Source organism: Ailuropoda melanoleuca, chromosome 8 (assembly GCF_002007445.2).
Source record: "Ailuropoda melanoleuca isolate Jingjing chromosome 8, ASM200744v2, whole genome shotgun sequence".
Classification (NCBI taxonomy): Eukaryota; Metazoa; Chordata; class Mammalia; order Carnivora; family Ursidae; genus Ailuropoda; species Ailuropoda melanoleuca.
In genome coordinates this window covers 114,687,113-114,705,758 of record NC_048225.1, presented here as the reverse complement: position 1 = coordinate 114,705,758, position 18,646 = coordinate 114,687,113, and the positions used below count along the sequence as shown (strand labels likewise).

The 18,646-nt window shown below is 40.0% G+C and overlaps 1 protein-coding gene and 1 non-coding gene across 2 annotated transcripts in view; one reads left to right on the top strand and one right to left on the bottom strand.

Annotated features, from left to right (window-relative positions):
- ESRRG (estrogen related receptor gamma) overlaps positions 1 to 18,646 on the top strand; it is a 578,927-nt gene that overhangs the window by 263,927 nt on the left and 296,354 nt on the right. The gene's annotated exons all lie outside the window — the stretch shown is intronic.
- LOC117803564 lies at positions 2,054 to 2,160 on the bottom strand. The gene has a single exon (XR_004627516.1). It is a non-coding gene; the product is annotated as a U6 spliceosomal RNA (small nuclear RNA).

Below are 18,646 nucleotides of genomic sequence, written 5' to 3'. Positions count from 1 at the left end.
GTGCATGTGTGTGTTTTTTCCTTGAATGTTTGCTTAGATCATGGTGACTTGAACACTTTGTCATCAACTCTCAGCATAAATTCAAAGTAGCTCTATCTGCTCCCCCTTTACATCTCAACATAGGAGAATATTTAGGTTAATCTTGCTGCTCTCTAGTTTTGTTAGCAAGGGAAATAGAAAAAACTTGAGTGGGAGTTTATGCTCCCGGCTGTCTGCCACAGAATTGACATTGATTGACCCTTCGATTGAGACAATAGTTTGGCTCCCTTGGTTGGGAAGGAAGCCACAGAAGAGCTAATGGATTCTGTTTGAATCTGGGACGTAGTTGGTAAGGGGAGACCCATCTGCCTACAACCATGTACCTTTCAGTACTGGCCTCAGGACACTGTACCATTATGTTTCCAGAGGGTCCTTGTTAGGATGCTGATGCCAAGGCAATATATTACTTTAAGTCTTCCTCTATCTAAAAAGCTTTCTAGAGTATATGCAACCTCACTGAGGTCACACAGCTATTTGAGGGCAGAGACTGGATTGAACCCAGGGCTGCTTAGCTCTACCAACTGTCCATCCTTCCAGCATCAATACAAACCGAACTGACTTGTCTCGTTCTTTATGAGTGTCTTTGTGTTACATTTACTATAACTTGGAATCCACCATCTCAGATTTTCGGGCTTTCTTTTCCTTCGTTCAGTCTCTGAACCATTGCTAGCAAATTCAGAGGCCTCGTTTCCCTTACGATAACACATTGCATTTGCAAAGCTCCTTAAACTATGTCTTTGCCTGCATTATCCTATTGGACACTTACAACAACGCAATGTGGGTATTATTACCCATGTGTTACTGTGTTCTTCTTACCAGGAGAACCTCTAAGCCGTATTCACGTAGGTAAACAGGAGTGGTGGAGCTCATTCCCACATACTGTTCGTCTGAGGCTCAGGAGAAATTTCTCCATTCAAACCTTGCCTTAAAGGGCAGGAAGAATGTACAAGAAGGACTTGTCTCTTGGCCCAGAGCTTTCAGAACTGATCTGTAGGGTAACCTGACAATAAAGAGAGACTTTTATAAGAAGCAGTCAGATGGATCAAGTAATCAAGAATAGGCCTCCAGGCCACAGTGACAAATTCTGTAAGCTGCTGACCTCCTAAGCCTAGTACAGTCTCTGTCTTCAAGCAGGACCGTATGCAGACAGACATTGAATATATGCTTTTAAAACATTATTCTTCATTGAGTAAGGTGGGGCAGGTAGACAGCAAATTCAACATGGTTCATGGTTTGTTACTTGCCGTCTTCATTTCACAGACAAAAATGTGCTATAGCCATCATCATAAGACTCTAGTTCAGTAACTCGTGTGCACCCCTTATCTGGAGCATAGGCGAGTGGATGCTTGTGTTTGAAATGATGACTCACAGTTAATCATTATAAGAAATAGGCTTCCCACTTCATAAACTCTAGGAAAGACTGTTTTCTTTTCTAAACATTTAAATTACTCAGCCATTTTATGCATTAAAACCCAATTATAACTTAGTATGTTGGAGAATTTCAAAAGCCATTCCCTGCAGCATCTGTGCCTAAGACTACATTTTATCATTCAGTTGTTCAAACTCTAATACAGGGTTTTACAAAAAAAGAAGAAGAAGACGCAGCTTAAAACACAGAGAAGCACGGGACAAGACCTTGGCATTGCTCCCTAAAATGGCAGTTCTTGAGGCATGTGGGGCAAGGAATCTTGTTTCCCAGCTGCTTTGGATTTCACTCCACTGCTAGGTGTACATATGGTTCTATCAGAAAAGGGATAAAGAAGAGAAACGTCTTGCAGCTGGGAGCCTAAAAAGCTCCAGCCAGGCTCATTTTGTAAAGGGTGTATCCAAAACGAACGTGATCATTGTAATGGAGGGCAGTGGATAAGCAGCAAAAGTTGGGAATATTACTTTAATGCTTTTTACTTGTTCTTTAATAAAGCCTACAGCACCTGGTTATATAACGAGGCAGTGTTTCTCCGCCACCTGCTTAGCTTCCCAGATCAGACTAGACTCGGTGTGTTCAGGGTGGTGTGGCCATTGACAAAGCATCACAGATCTGTGCGTCATCCTTGTGCGGGCGCCATGCTAATCTTCTCTGTATCATTCCTATTTTAGTATATGAGCTGCTGAAGCAAGCACAACTGCAATAGTTTTTAAACTACAGGTGATGAAATCACAGTCCACTAGCCAGTAGTTTTGCATTTTCCTGAGAAATCTCTTACAGTCCAATGCCTTGAACCCCATAAAGAAAGCTTTCATTCCCACCAGAAACTGAGTGGCTCTAACTTTCCAGATGAGAAGATAAGCAATTGAATTAGAAAACCTCAAAATTCGGGAAGAGCTGAAATTCAACGTATTTGTCAGCCTGGAAAAGAAAACGGAAATAAGATTAAGTGATTTAAATTTCTTAAAAAGAGTGTGTTTTCTTTTGTGTTTTTCCTCCTGCACTAGAGCCAAGCCATATCCAAGTAACTATAGTAAGATATGGAATTCCAAAGGGAAATAAAAGAATGACTCTCCAACATCCCCAGGGCAATCGTGATATTGACATCTCCAAAAATCACCAGAGAGACATACGATTAGTTTCTTTCTAAGCATAAAAGAAAGAACACAAGGAAATCATTGTTACTGTTTGGGAATATTTTATATAACCTTATATGCAACAGTACTGTGGCCCTCTTTCTCTAGCTACCGATATAAATCAAACAATTGATTTCATCATTGTAAATACATTAAATAGTAGAATAATTGGCTAGTAGAGTTGAAAGGGGTCTTTGCATTCAACCCTATTCCCACCTTTTACAGATCAGAGACATGGTTCTCAGGGAAAGATGGGAGTTATTCAGATAAGGGGGATGCTGGGACAGAACTCCAGGTACTCTGGTGTTAATCTAAGTTTCCCATCACATTGAGTTTAAGAATTGAGGAGGGAGAGGGAATCAAAAAGCTAGAAGGCGAAGATAGGAGCCAAGACCCTCTTTCCCTTCTCTCTGTGGGTAGACTCCTCTTTAGTCTCACCAACAATTCAAGCGAGCAAGCAAAACTACTAGATGGCGGCATTATATTTAAAGTTGGTCTCAAATCAGGCTAGTATCTTCTACGTGGAGCCTAAGTTAAGATAAATGTCTGGGGTTGTATGCCGCCTTTTAGATCTGGAAGATTGTATTAAGGTTCCAAATGATACTGAGATTTGCTCAGTGAAGTCTTACTTGTCAGTCGCTCCTCTTGTTGGATATCTCAAGTTCAAGAGCTTTGTTTGCTTTAGCTAAGTGCTCTGAAGTGGTTCAGCAACCATCGGGCCATTTATATAAACAAACGAAGGAACACACTCATAATCCATGATACCCAGAAGCAGCCCCAGCCTAAGGAGTAGCGTAAATCCTTGATGACTTAAAGATAAGCCTTCCCCACACCTGCATAATTCACTTTGTTAAACAACAAGTGTGTGCCGATGGGTTTGGTTGGCTGAAGAGGGGAGGACTGCGGAAAAAATATTTACTACTTTCAATACAATCTCTCTTTCTTTTCTTTTTTTTTTTTTTAAGATTTTATTTATTTGTCAGAAAGACAGAGAGAGAGCACACACAAGCAGGGGGAGTGGCAGGCAGAGGCAGGCTCCCTGCTGAGGAAGGAGCCCTATGCATGTGTGACTTGATACCAGGACCCTGGGATCATGACCTGAGCTGAAAGCAGACACTTAACCAACTGAGCCACCCAGGCGTCCCACAATCTCTCTTTCTTTAAATTTATTAATGTGTGAGCCTTTTGCTAAGAAGTGCAGTTACAACCTTGATACCATTCTTTGTTTTCAAGTGATAAATTTTCTTTTGTTATTCATCATCTTTTTTCTACACTTGAGGTGATTTTAATTGGGTTTGTTTAAAATTGGTTTCCTCCAAGTGTTAGTTATTTTATATAATTTGTCATCCATTTAGACTTTCAGAGAGTATCATTATTTCATAAGGAAACTCCATTTTAGAAACGTGGCATAGGTTGAAATTCACTATCAAATAATGTCAACCTCAAACGACTCTAAAAAGATACATCTCTGTCTTTATAGAGAAAGTAAAATGATCCCAGTCTGACATCCTGTGACTTATTATGCCAGAGTTTCCAAAGATGGGTGTGTTTGTGCCACACACATTTTGAACTCCTATCCTGCTTACCCTCAAAGGTAGAGAAAGCAGATTTCATGAAATCATAAGGAAAGAGTCCGTAGACAAGGAAAGGAATACTTCTAAGGGAAAGGGAAGACAAGCTTTCATGAATGGAATTAGCACTTGGCATAGAATTTTAAATTAGCAAGCTCTTACCACTTTCTCTGCCCCCTCATCTGTGACACCTTGTCCTCTTGCCACCAGTTATAAATATCAGGTAATTTATTTACCCTAAGAAGTCTGGGTGGCTAATTGCAAAACCATGTATTGTCTAGAAGAAGCTTGAGCCAAATGCTGGATGTACGCGGCAGAGAATCTCAGAGCAACTGAAACACCTGCTGTAGACCGACACATGTTGGTTCACCCAAGAACTTGAGAACGCTCCTGAATTCTTGAGTGATTGCCTAGAGTCCAAAGGCTTACTGGCATGGGGACTTGAACTGAAAAAAAAAAAAAAAAAAAAGAAGAAGATGGTATGTCCTACATAGGATCTTCATGTCATCATTCGGATAGAAGGCAGTTTGTTCTGACATAAGACAGAGAGGAAATAAGAAGACATTAGCTTTGGTTTTTCCTGCATTTTCTATCAGCTTTAATAAGTTCTTTCTTCTCTTTTCCTCTTGCATTCATCGCTCCATATTTTGAATATCTTGCCCCTTGTTTTAATGTCTTTCAAGAGGAATGAAAGAATAAGCTATAAAACTTCAGGAAGGAATTGGATTAAAATCGGACAGATTCTCAGCTTACGTTGACTCTAGAATGTGTCATGAGAGCTAGAAATGGTGACATGTGACTGCCAGGCAAATGGCAAAGAGGGGTTGGCAAAGGATTTTAAGAGCTGTAGTCTGGAATGTGAGAATTTCCTTAAGGCTTTCCTTCTCAATTAAAGTTTTACCAGGCTGTGCTTTTACACTTATTAAATTTGGGTGCAGCTACGTCTCTTCCCCAGAAGAAACTGCTATTTCTCTCTCCCAGGTGGAACGAAGAACTCTTTGCTTCTCTCTGCCACATACCCCCATCATTTCCTATATATATTTTTTTTAAGATTTTATTTATTTATTTGACAGAGAGAGACAGCGAGAGTGGGAACCCACACAGGGGGAGTGGGAGAGGGAGAAGCAGGCTTCCCGCTGAGCAGTGAGCCCGATGCGGGGCTCGATCCCAGTACCCTGGGATCATGACCTGAGCCGAAGGCAGACGCTTAGCAACTGAGCCACCCAGGCGCCCCACCTATACGTTTTTCTATTGCTTGGTGAAAATGGGAACTTTTATTTCTAACCTTTTATTGTTTGTCTCTGCTCCACATCCTGCGGATGTCTCTGTTTATCTGTAGAGCTGCATACCATCTTTTCTTTTCGGGTCAGTGTTTGAAGTGGTAGGGCATGCCAGTCCCTCTCCGACTGATTTTCTAGAAGGTGTTACATCTCTGTATTTCACATCATTCATGGTAACTAAGCACATCTACAATTGGCAAAATTGTCTAATTGGAGTAGTGAGCTGAAAAACAGTATAACAGAAGTAAAAACACTTAATAAAACTAGTTTTAATCAATTCAACAACAACAAATTATTAAATACCCAGTAGGTGCTAAGAGCCGTGATGAGTACTACAAGAGAGAAAATAATAGAAAAGAAGGCCCAGCCTTTGCCCTGAAGGCACTTCATCTTATGAAAGTCATGCTTATAAGGCAAAGGACCGTACCACAAGGCAGAATATGATTTGGGCATAAGAAATTTGCTAGCAATATTAGCATAAAGGAGGGACGGGGGTGGGGGAAGGGGGTTCTGGCTGGCTCTGTTGGTAGAGCATGTGACTCTTGGTCTCAGGGTTGTGAATTTGAGCCCCATGTTGGGTGCAGAGATTACTTGAAAATAAAATCTTTAGAAAAAAAAAAGGAGGAACCAATCTTTTGGGTGAATGGAAGAAAGCCTCTTAAAGAAGGAGATATGTGTGAGGCTTTAAGGAATAGGTAGCATTTTAAGTAGTTTCTGTTTCCTTGGTTTTCCTCCTTGTTATAAGGTAGTAAGTGCTCATTAAAGAAAAAAATCAGAATATACAAAGAAATCGAAAGAAAATCATCTAAAAGCGCCATTCCTGATGCAAGATGACTGCTATGGGGCAGTTAGAACACGGGCTGGGAGGCAACTGCCCGTGGAACTAAGTGCTGGACATCAAATGTCCAGTGTGTCCTGACCTCTCTCAGACTTCCGGGGGCTCTTCCAGAAGGGTTCACGCCAAGCCAGGTGATGGAGGCTTCTGCCTCTGTGGTTTTCTGTTCCTTGTTACAATATTTATTAATGCCCGGTAGACAGTCTCATCTCTCTGCCAGGAAAGGTGAATGAGCAAGGATGAAATGCCGTTAGCACTTCTTGTCAGTATTTAAATGTAATAGTCTATCAATCCATTAATTGGTAATTAAAGGACAAAAGCATCACTTCATGCCTCCCATGAATGACACCAACTTTCCTTCTTCCCAAAAAGCTGTTTCAGGAGGCTTTAGTGGGATGAGTATAAGGTATTTCTTCTAACACTTTTGTTGTTTAAAAATGCTTTTGTTTCATTTGAGGTGTGAGGAAATGTGCTAACCTTGTCTTCCTTGGTGCAACAGTGCAGAAATGATAACTGTATATACATTTTTTTTACATAAAAATAGAGAGGAGCAGGAAGGAGAGAGACAACTTATTTAAATCCTGAATACAGTCAGACCTCATACGCATTGTTAAAAAAAAAAAAAAAAGCCCTAAAGAATTGCATATGGATTAGAGGGATGAATATTCTATTATTTCAGTCTGTTCTGCTGATCTTCTTATTGTGACTTTGTGCTTCAGAAATCTGCTAGGAATTTGGCTTTGCCGTAGTAGGCAGTAATTTTAAATGTGTATCAAGCACTTGATAGTGTATGATTTGCGTGCTGTTGCATTCCTATTCCCTAAATTTTCCACCAATTTATTACTTTTTTCATACTGTTTTAATATTTCAGGATGATGAATATATACAGCATCATTAAAGGTAAATAAAAAATGCATGAAATTAAAAAATGGAATATTAGATGTTTCTTTGCTGTAATCCCCCGGCCCAACTGGAATGAAATGTCTCTGTTCTATCAAGTAATCCCTAAACATGATTAGGAACCTGGGAGTGTCCACACAGCCCACATAATATTTGTATCATCTAAGCCTATTTATGTAAGGCTTGAGTAAAAGTTGTTATTAGAAGACCTATAAACCCATTTTACAATTCTGAAAGATATGCTTGCCTCTTAATCTTTTCTACCTTTATTATTTTTGCTGGAGTTGATGACAGTGTTTCTTAATTCGTTTTTCAGAATGCTATTACTCTACGTTGTCTTCATACTTGGATGATACATTGGCTATTCTGTTGAAATACATTTTAAAGACCAAGGATTGAGTTCAGCGGTTCATTTGCATCGTGTCGCTGTTTTTTTCAATATTTATAAGGAGGAGAAGAGTTAGTTTCATAGGTCTGTCACAACTTCCAATCATTCCCTGTGTGTCCAGGGCAAATTTTTCCAAACTATTTCTTCTTTTAAGGAAGTTGGCTCATATTATATTGATGCATTAAGCTCCTGGGTTTTTTATTGTTTTTTTTTTTCTTTAATAAAAACAGTTTGCATTGTGTGATGCTTCGCTACAAAATTAATTTAATTTTGATTTTTAAACTAAAGAAAGCAGTGTTTTGTAAAGAGAATATCTGAACATAAAAAGACCAAAAATTGTTTTCCTAAGTCTTGATCTATGCCCCACATTCTGTTAATGACTTCTTTGGTGGAAAGGTATCTTTCCTTTATTAGCAAATCTTCAGTGTTTGCCCAGTTTAAAGGCCTCTTTCTAGGGAGAAGTTTTTCAGAACATCTTAAAAGTCATGTGTAATGCTTTTTTTCTCTTCCTTCCAATTAGGTTTTAGTGGATACCAGGCTTTTCTTAACCCAGTTTAGTTCTTTTAATCGTGCAGATACTGATCTAACAATTGCATGCAAACACTCTTGAATTTCAGGGAAGTTCACCAGTTACGATCTGATTCCAGATACTTTAAAGTATCAGGACATTTTTGTTTCCTTTAATTTAGTATTCCTTATTTATTTTTGGCTTACACACAAAAGACAGTTTTTTACTGTTTCACTGCCTAGCCAAAATCATGAAATGTGAAGATTGACAGCTCTTAATTAATTTCACAGTTAGGAAGTGTGTTAAATGACCTCTGTTTCCAATGAATACTCGCCAGTGTGGTATATTTTAAAACCATGTTTCAGAGCGCACCCAAAGATATTATGTGGTAAGACCTTTGAAACCTTTGCTGCTGTTTTGGCAAGTTAGCTCTGGTAGCTAAGACGAATCCTAGTAGTTCGAGGCATTCCCTTGGCCTCCATGTAGGTTCAGTTTGAGCTGGCTTTTCCTCCAAACACCAGGTTTGAGTGGGGAGGCCTGGTGTTGTTCTTTTCCACTTTGCAAGTCTGCCATTTGGGACACATGCTGTCAGCAATTGTAGAAATTGTCCTCTGAGAGCCAGTTTCTGTGTGTTCGCTACTCATTTTGCAAAGAAAATAATGCCGGCGAATGACATATGGCCCATATTCCCCAAGCTGAACTTGACCCCTAGGAAGGCATTTAAAAGCTGGGAGCGGGGGTGGAGGAGGGAAGTTTTAAATAGTCCACACACTTCTGCTAGAAAATCAGCAGCGAGCATGTGATTTCATAATGGTCGTGTGACAGGGCTGCCCCATTGTGTTCAGTGCATCAGAAATCTGAGCCTCCTGCCACCAGCTGTGCCCGACCGGACCCGCGTGTCCTGGGTTCATTGGCAGATCTGCTGTGTGGCAACTGCCGCTGGGTGGGGGAGCCCCCAGGTGCGGCACAGCGAGGGAGGCCTGAGCCGGTGGGGGTCCTGCTCCCAGGGCAGGTGGCGGGAGTGGCCTAGTGTGTGTGTGCCTGTGGGAGCATAGCCACACACACCCCCAGAGAAGAGGGAAAATCTGCACCCCTAGTCTGGGAAATATCCGGACTGGTATGTGGTCTGTGCCGTTCCTCGAAGCGCTTTCAAATAATACTGAAAGGAACAAAGTAGAGAGCAGAGTGGCCTATGGCTTAGAAGTCAGCCTTTGCATTTCCCGTCTGTGCAACCCTGGACCACTTACTTCATGTCTCCTACCTCAGGCACCTCATTTGTAAAATCAGGATAACAATATTATCTACTTCCAAGGATTAAATAAAACAATCCTTTTAAAGTGCTTAGCCTGGCACATAGTCAGCACTCAACAATATTACCATTTGTGAAGCCCTCCTTTGTGGGATGTGCAACATTTCCTTTTATATGTGGAGAAACTGAGGCTGTAAATCATGAGCTCACCTAAGACCACTTGGCCAAGAATAGAATTCGTGTTTCCTGACTTTCATGCTATTATGCTAACCACTAATCTATGCCTCTTCCCTGCATCAAGCCCTTAACATTCCTATTCTTGATTAAAGCAAGGCACGGCAGGGGTGGGGGTGGGGGGGACAAGGATTTAAGAAAATAATGGTAAGAAATAACCCCATAGAGATGAACTTAATCTATTGTATCTCATCCTTGAAGCTGATCATATTTGAAATTAAAAACACACACACACACAGTATGTTTTCAGTCAGTATCTCCCCACATCTAAATTATCAGATTTTTAAAATATGAGTTTTATGTTGTTGGTAAAATTGGAGAGTTTTAGAAATAATTATTTTTGGTAACTCTGTGGAGTCTTGTATGCTTCTGAAACTATCCACAGGCATTTAAACAGGCTCTGAGCCTTGGGCAGAATAAGGTAGAGAAATGTTTACAGTTCATAGTTGTGAATGCATGCTGGAGTATTTTGCCTTAAGCAATACAGAAACTCCTGGGATAAGCAAAAAGCACATTTTCAAAGTGAAACAGACTGAAGAAAGTAGCAGAAATATTACATGGTAGAGTTGAAAATCGTGTATGAGGCTGGATTAAAAAGCAGAGACAATGAGGAATCTTTATGCTTCTTCTATTAATAATGAGTTGTGTCTACATTCACAAATGAGTTTGCAAATTAATATTTGGAGTTGGCTGAACAACTGGTTATTAATTTTTTGAGAAGAAAAAAAAGTTAGATTTGCCAGTTACTTGAGTGATTTTGACACGCAACTCCCCAAACAAGCAAAAAAAACTGTTTGTGTGTACAGGCATAGTATAATTCAGCACTCTCTAGGTTGTGAATTTCATTGTACAGATGGAATTCCCATCCAGCCCCCCAAACAAATACTGAATATAAGCACAGGTCTGCGGCTCATGTCCACAGCACAGTCAGGCTGCTAATTCAGTTTGATGGCTATATATGGCCCAGTGGTCTGGGAGGTATTGTGATGGGCAGAGCAGGAGCTTTTTTGTTGTTGTTTTTTGTGGGGGGGGGTTGTTGTTTTTGGTTTGGGGGGGTTTTTTGTTTGTTTGTTTTTTTCCATCACCAAGGAGCAAAGCCTTTTGGGCACATTAGCACTACTTTCAGCAAGTAATGCAGAATGGGAAATAATTGGGTTGAGAAGCTCCTGGGATATTAGTGGTGCTGTGGGCAGGAAAGCAGGCATTGGAAAATAAATGACAAATTAGTCTGCGTAATCTCTTTATTGTGAATCAGATGCCACGCAGAGGTTCATAATACATTAATAAACACCAGTTTATGCAACTGAGATACTATTCCTCAAATTCGCAAGAGTGGTAAGAATTTTTTCCTAGGGGCGCCTGGGTGGCACAGCGGTTAAGCGTCTGCCTTCGGCTCAGGGTGTGATCCCGGCGTTATGGGATCGAGGCCCCACATCAGGCTCCTCCGCTATGAGCCTGCTTCTTCCTCTCCCACTCCCCCTGCTTGTGTTCCCTCTCTCACTGGCTGTCTATCTCTGTCGAATAAATAAATAAAATCTTTAAAAAAAAAAAAAGAAAAAAAAAGAAAGAATTTTTTCCTAAGGGAGTGAACATGCTTACTGAATGATTTTCTCCCTCCATAAGTCGGACTTTGTGTATAAACCCAGGTAACTAATAATAACCGTTATGTGTGTATAGTGCTGAAGTGTTTATGGACAGTGTCATTGATATCAACTTGTGTGAGCCTCACGAGGACATCCCTGGGAGGGACAAGTTCTTCTATTTCCCCATTTTACAGACAGGCCACCTGAGGAGTTACATGACCTACCAAATGGTGCTCAGTGTTGGTCAAAAAAAGATTTGGTAATCGGAGAAAGACAATTATCATATGAACTCACTGATATGTGGAATTTAAGAAACAAGGCAGAAGATCATAGGGGAAGAGAGAAAAAAAATGAAACAAGACGAAATCAGAGAGGGAGACAAACCATAAGAGACTCAGGAAACAAACTGAGGGGTGCTGGAGGGGGAGGGGGATAGGGGAATGGGGTAACTGGGTGGTGGACATTGGGGAGGGTATGTGTTGTAATGAGTACTGGGTATTATATAAGACTGATGAATCACAGACTTGTACCCCTGAAACAAATAATACATTGTATGTTAATTGAATTTAAATTTAAAAAAAAGATTTGGATCTTGATTTTCTGGCTTCAGAACTTGTGATCTTGCTACCCCATTGCTCTACCTACTTACAGTCAAAATCTATATATTAGTATAACTCCATATAATGTACATTCTGATATCCTCTGAGGTATGGTCCCTTATCCATTTTAATCAAATTCCATAATATTACCTATATGACTAAATTCCAAAATCTTACAAAGTTCCTGACATTACAAAGACTGCCCTTACATGTCCCCTTAGTACTGATGACATAAAGGAGTCCCATGACATTTTACATATGGAAACCCAGACACACAGACGGCACACCGGAGCCAGTTAGCATCCAGAAGGATCGTTAACCACACTTGCCAAGGTTAGTTCTCTAGGTGCTCTGACTTCTAGCTGATCTTGTGTGCTTGACATAGAGCAGCACCGAGTTGTGGGCTTTCTGCCTTAGCATCTCCAGAACAGGAGTCAGCCATCAAGACTCGCAGGATCTGTCGGTGACTGGACATCTTTACAATAATCCTATCCACCTTGGCCGTTCCTCTAGCTTATACGGCACAGCTCTTAACAGGGAACCGTGCAGCTGTGCAGTGTTCCTTTGTCCTAGTAAACATGAGGCTTTGTACTTATTCTAATACTTGTGATGAGAAGGATACTTTTGTCTGTCGAGCCTTTTTTATCCTCGTTTATGTCAGCCTGGTCCTCATTGCTGTATGGCATAGAAAACGGGCACTAAATTTATGCTTATTGGTCAGTTGATCAGAGGGCTTTGGCTAACCACAGCCCCTCTTATTTGTTCACACAAAAGCACCTACCCCGTTGTCAATTAGGATATGGCCATGATAGTAATGGGAAAGAGACGGTATCTGGCCAAGATCATGGAGAGGAAGGAGTAGATTTAAAAAAATGTGCAAGGAACACAAATTATAGAAATTAGACTTATATTTGAGCTGGAGTTATCAAAATGTATTTCTGAAATCGGACGCATTCACGGTGGTATGGCCTGTCAAAATGTATTTCTAGGAAAGAAAGACTGATTGCTCATACCAGGAAGACCAATCATGGTACATGGCGAAGAATGCCCAAAGCAAGCACCTGTCTCCTTGCCCTACAGCACCTAGGAATGCAGTGCCTATGTGGTCAGAATGGTTGCTCTCTTTGTTGCCTTGCTCATTATGTAATCTGCTGTACAAAGAGCTCGGAAAAAATCGAGGGTCAATGGCCCCCCCAAAATAAGTTAAGTAGAAACACCATCCATTCAGTGCTCATGCAAACGTGAACTTTTTTTATAATTTGGTTTCTGCAAAGCACTTAAATGTACCCACTTGGTGTTTTCAGATAAAAGCAAAATGTTTTGGGGTGCCTGGGTGGCTCAGTCATTAAGCATCTGCCTTCAGCCCAGGGTGTGATCCCGGTGTTCTGGGATTGCGCCCCACATCAGGCTTCTCTGCTGGGAGCCTGCTTCTTCCTCTCCCACTCCCCCTGCTTGTGTTCCCTCTCTTGCTGGCTGTTTCTCTCTCTCTGTCAAATAGATAAATAAAAAATCTTTAAAAAAAAAAAAAAGCAAAATGTTTCCTATTATTTCTAATGAGCTTTAAAGAAACCTATTAAAAACAGACAAGGGAAAAATCATGGATTTGGTTTCTTTATATAATCTCTCTCTTCAACATATATTTGAGGCTTCAACTTGGTTGTTTCTTTCAGTATCTTCTCTGAGAGTGCAACTTGGAAGCTTCCAGGGTAATTATGCCTTCTACCTTTCTAAGGACAGTCTGCTACTGTTTTCTCTAAATAACCTGTTCTCATGTAATGGATAAACAGTATTACCTCTGTTTTAATGACCCCCTGATTCTACAGTGGCCGGCAGTGTGCCAGAGTCAGCTCCTTGGACTCTGTTTTGTTCTACATTCCTCAGTACTACGACAAAAACTATTTACGTTTTGCTTGAATAGCTTAAACACCATTTTAGAAGACTTTAGATTGCTTTTGAACATATTTGAATGCATCTTTAGCCATCACTGGGCTTAAAATGGAAACCCTTTTTTCAGCTTATCTGTATTAAACACCTGTAAAAATCAATGGTACTGTATTTTTTTTTCCTATAATGCTCTGTTCCTTTAACTAATGCCAGAAATAATGCACAATTTATTCTAGCGTGTTCTTTTCCCTTTGCCTGATGTTCTCCGGTAGTAAGTGGCATAGTGTATAAGAACTCACTTCTGCTGACTTAATAGTAAAATTGCCAGGTTGATGTTGAAATTCAACCAATTGGAGCCTAATCCTCGAGAAGAAATTTGCTGTCTCTCCTACTGATTATCGTCCGTCTTCTTCATAATGAATATGCAGGAAGTTTATTTTATTTTTTCCAAGTGCATGTACTTACCTAAATGACCAATAGGAGAAGTTTGAGTTAACCAGTGATGTTTTTTGAGCATTGTTATTTTGCCCTAAAATCAGAAGTCATTACATTTATATTGAAAATATTGAGTGCTTTGTATGAGCTTTATGCCAAACTAAGATCAGTGTGCTGTAGCCCATTACAAATGTAGAAGATTGACCATTTTTTATGAGTTCGAATAAAAAATATGATAATAATGTCTTCTCATCATCATAGAGAGAGATGATAACGACTAAATGAAATATTTATATTATCTCATTTTATTTGATAGGTTCCATCTTCTCCCATACCAAACACTTTCTCAAGAGCAACCATAGCCTCCCGGTTAAAAAAGAAATCTTTGTCGAATTCAAGGTCTTCATCTGTGTTGCTAATAAATCCAGTAATCCAATATTTTGCTCTCTTTAATTTCTGAAATTTGTTTTGCATCTTAAAATGGAGCCCAGGAATTTAGTATGTTTTGATCAGGGCTGTGCTTAAAGATGGGTTGTATTTTAGTTTCTATATGGGAACAAATAGGATTATTTGTTCTCAAGTATTGCTTTTTGGAAAGTGGGCTAATTAGTGAACAAAATTGTGTGTGTGTTGTGTGTATTACACATACATTATTTGTGCCATCTATTACTGGCCCGTATATTCAGTATGCCACTTGTCTCTTCATCAACCATGCTATGAGGCTCTCCCTAGCCTGTCTCTTCCCTCATGCACCATCTTGGTATCTTCTATATTCTTGTATACAATCTATAGTCTTCTCAGCTGGACCCTTTCCAGACTTCTCCATTTTCTTTGAGACTTAATACAGAGAAACACTGACATATATGTCACTGCAAAGTCACGTAGGGCTGGGTTTAACACGGATGCTTTGAACACGTATGTTCAGTGGGTGACATGGCCCCACCATTGCTCTATTTGTGCAGCCCCAGTCTCATTAAAGGTTCTGAGTTCCCAGGAAGCCCATTTTCAGGCAGGTGCCTGTGTCACAGGGCTTTCCTGTGACCTGAACTGTCCCCATCCTGTCCTCCAACTGTCTCTCCCTCATTCCCTGTACTCATCTGATTGAAGCTGGAGAAAAGAAAAACGATTTGAGGCTTGCCCAGTTTGTCCTGACATAAAGAGATGTTTAGCTCAGTGAAAGGTAGTGGAGGAGAGCCGAGGGCCTGACTGACGTTTCAACAGTGTGTCTGTGGGACTGCTCAGTCTATGGCCCTTCACTCTGCCGCTGCCTGGCTCCCAGAGAGCTCTTGTCTACCGTATGTGAGAGGAGTGACAGTCCCTCGGGCTTTCACGCTCAACACCTTGTTAGATCTGCTGACAAAGAAACGGTTTTTGGTTTAGCGCTTGTTTTCTGAGGGAGGTGTTCAGGTTTGCTTAAAGCCTGAAGAAAACATTTCTGAGGAACTGTAGCTTTTACGGAGAAAAAAAAAAATGCCATATTTTCTGAGCACATGGATTCGCTTTAAATTTTTCTTAAATTTCCAGAAAACATTTTGGATTCAGCACAAAAAGGTTGCAATGGCCCAGTTTTCCTCAAATCCCTCATCTGCCAGACCTCAAATATTAGAAATGTAACTCATCAAACAACTTCCTCATTAAGCTGGTTTTTGTCCCCAAGTCATTTTATTCTGTTTTTTTAATGATGATGACCAGAGGCCTCTTTGGTTTTCTTTTATCCTAACAAAGCATCAGACCTTAATTCAGTTCCGATATCACATTAAAATGTAAAAACAACAAAACAGGAAACAGCCTTGTGTAGTGGGAAGGAGCAGAATTTTAGAGTCAGAGTTAGGTCAGGGCCTTGGTGTAATTAATTATCCTTTGTAAGCCTTCTTGACTTACCATTAACATTTAGAAAGAGACAAAGTTGGGAAGATAGTAACTGTCTTGCAGGGCTGTTGTGAGGATTTAATAAGGTAACACAGAAATTTAGCACCACACCTGGTATGTTACCCCGTACGTAGACATGAAGGTGTGTAAACCAGGAGAGCTCTTGGTCTCTCCCAGCCACTTAAGTTTCTTCTCTCCCACTTCCCCTTCCTCTCTTTTTAACTTGTCTCCTTCTCTCCTTCCCATTTGAGGAAAAAAAAAAAAAAGAGGAAAAAATCCTTTGACAGAATGATATCAAATGAAGCTTTATGGTATGTATAATGATGTTATGGACTGAGGTATGGCTAGGTTGGGACTGGGGTCAGGGATAAATAATGTGACAAGTAACCGTTGCACTTGATTGCTACCAGACACAATGCTGAGTCTCCAAATTGCTAATTTTAGATTCACTGAGGATCTCTCATCAAGACTCATCCAAGTTTCTGGTTCAGACGGGACTTGTTTTCAGCCAAGTCATTTGTCTTATCCTCGTAAGTGATGGAAGCCCAGAGGTTGTGACACCTCACGTTATTGAGGATAACCCATGCTTTAGCTTTTGGCTAAGAATTACACCCAGACATCTGGCATTTTAAATATTCTGGTCAACAAGGATCCAAAAACTTTTGGGACATATATGGATGTCTCCCTAAGTTGCCGCAAAGTGACTTGTCCCTGAAAGGAGTCTCATTTCATCTGCGAGGGCTAGTGTAGGATGAATTCCACATTGGAGAGAGGTTGGTGAGTACAAGTCTAAGATTTCATTCAACGCTAGGGTTCCGAGACCTTTTCATCCCAAAGTGGGAATGTGCCACACGCTCCAGAATCCCCCTGCCTAGCTATGACATTAGTAAATCTCATTTGTTGTCTACCCTCCTCACATCCTAAGCTCATGACTGTATTGGGGTTGGTATTACCCTGGCACCTCAAAAGCACTCAGCAGTGGTTAACTAGGATTACCTCTTAATGATCCAGGTTTCTTGGGTAATCGTTGTTATCCTGGTTCTCTCTCCCCAATCCACCGTTTTTGAAAACTGTAATCACAATTCCTCATATATTTTTAAATTTGTCTTAAATTTTAAGAAAACATTTTGGATTCAGAGAGGTGAAGAGTCTTACAGAGACTCCCTGTCTTCTCCCACTGAGCACAGTTGAGCCCTACCTCCTTCCTGTCCACTCTCTGGACCACCAACTTCCCCATCCTATATCACACAAATGAGATACCTGGGTTCCAAAAGAAAAAAAAAAAATCATGCCCCATCCATTTCATGTTTTCCACAGTACATTTTTAAAAATTGTATTCAATTTATTTAAACTAAAAACAAACAACAGTTCACCCATTTCTTCCCCACCCCACATTTCCTATGACCACCTGTCTATTCTCTGTGTCTATGAGCTTTTTTTTTTTTAAGATTCTACATATAAGAGAGATGATGCAATATTTGTCTTTCTCTGTCCTGACTTATTTTACGTAGCATAATGCCCTTGAGGTCCATCCATGTTGTTGTAAATGGTAAGATTTCATTCTTTTATTTATAGCTGGATTTTTGAATTCTATTGTATATATTGTATATCTCACAGATTCATCCATCGATGGAGGTCTAGGTTGTTTCTGTATCTTAGCTATTGTGAATAATGCTGCAATGAAGATGAATGTATCTTTCCAAGTTAGTGTGTCCATTTTCTTTCATAAATACTCAGAAGTGGAATTGCTGGATCATATGGTAGTTCTATTTTTCATTTTTTGAAGAACTTCCATACTGTTTCCCATTGCCTGAACCAATTTATATTCCCACCAACAGTGCATAAGGGTTTCCCTTTTCTCTACATCCTCACCAACTCTTACCTCTTATCTTGTTTATACTAGCCATTCTAACAGGTGTGAAGTGATATCTCATTGGGGTCTTGATGTCCATTTCCCTGATGATGAGTGATGGTGAGCATCTTTTTATGTACCTGCTGACCATCTCTATGTCTTCTTTGGAAAAGTGTCTATTCAGAGCATTTTTCCTTTTAAAGATTAGATTGGTTGCTTTCTTGCTATTGAGTTGTATGAGTTCTTTGTATATTTTGGATATTAGCTCCTTTTTAGATATGTAAGTTGCATGATCTTCTCTCATTCCATAGGTTGCCCTTTCACTTTATGGATGGTTTCCTTTGCTGTGCCAGAGCTTTTTAGGTTGCTGTAGTCCCACTTGTTTATTTTTGCTCTTGTTGCTTTTGCTATCAGATTTAAAAAGTCATCATACCACGTATGGTTTCTTCTAGGAGTTTTATGATTTCAGGTCTTGAGTTCAAGTCTTTAATCCATTTTGAATTAATTTTTATTTATGGTATGAGAAGGTGCTCCAGTTTCATTCTTTTGCATGTAGCTGTCCAATTTTCCAAAAACCATTTATTGAAGAGACTGTTATTCTTGGCTCCTTTGTTGTAAATTAACTGACCAAATATGTGTGGGCTTCTTTCTGAGCTCTCTATTCTGCTCCATTGATCTGTGTGTCTGTTTTAATGACGGTACCAAATTGTTAAAATTATTATAGCTCTGCAATGTAGTTTGAAATCAGGGAGTGTGATGCCTCTGGCTTTGTTTTTCTTTCTCAAGATTCCTTTTGGTTATTGGGGGTCTTTTGGGGTTCCATACAAATTTTAGGGTTAGTTGTTCTAGTTCTGTGAA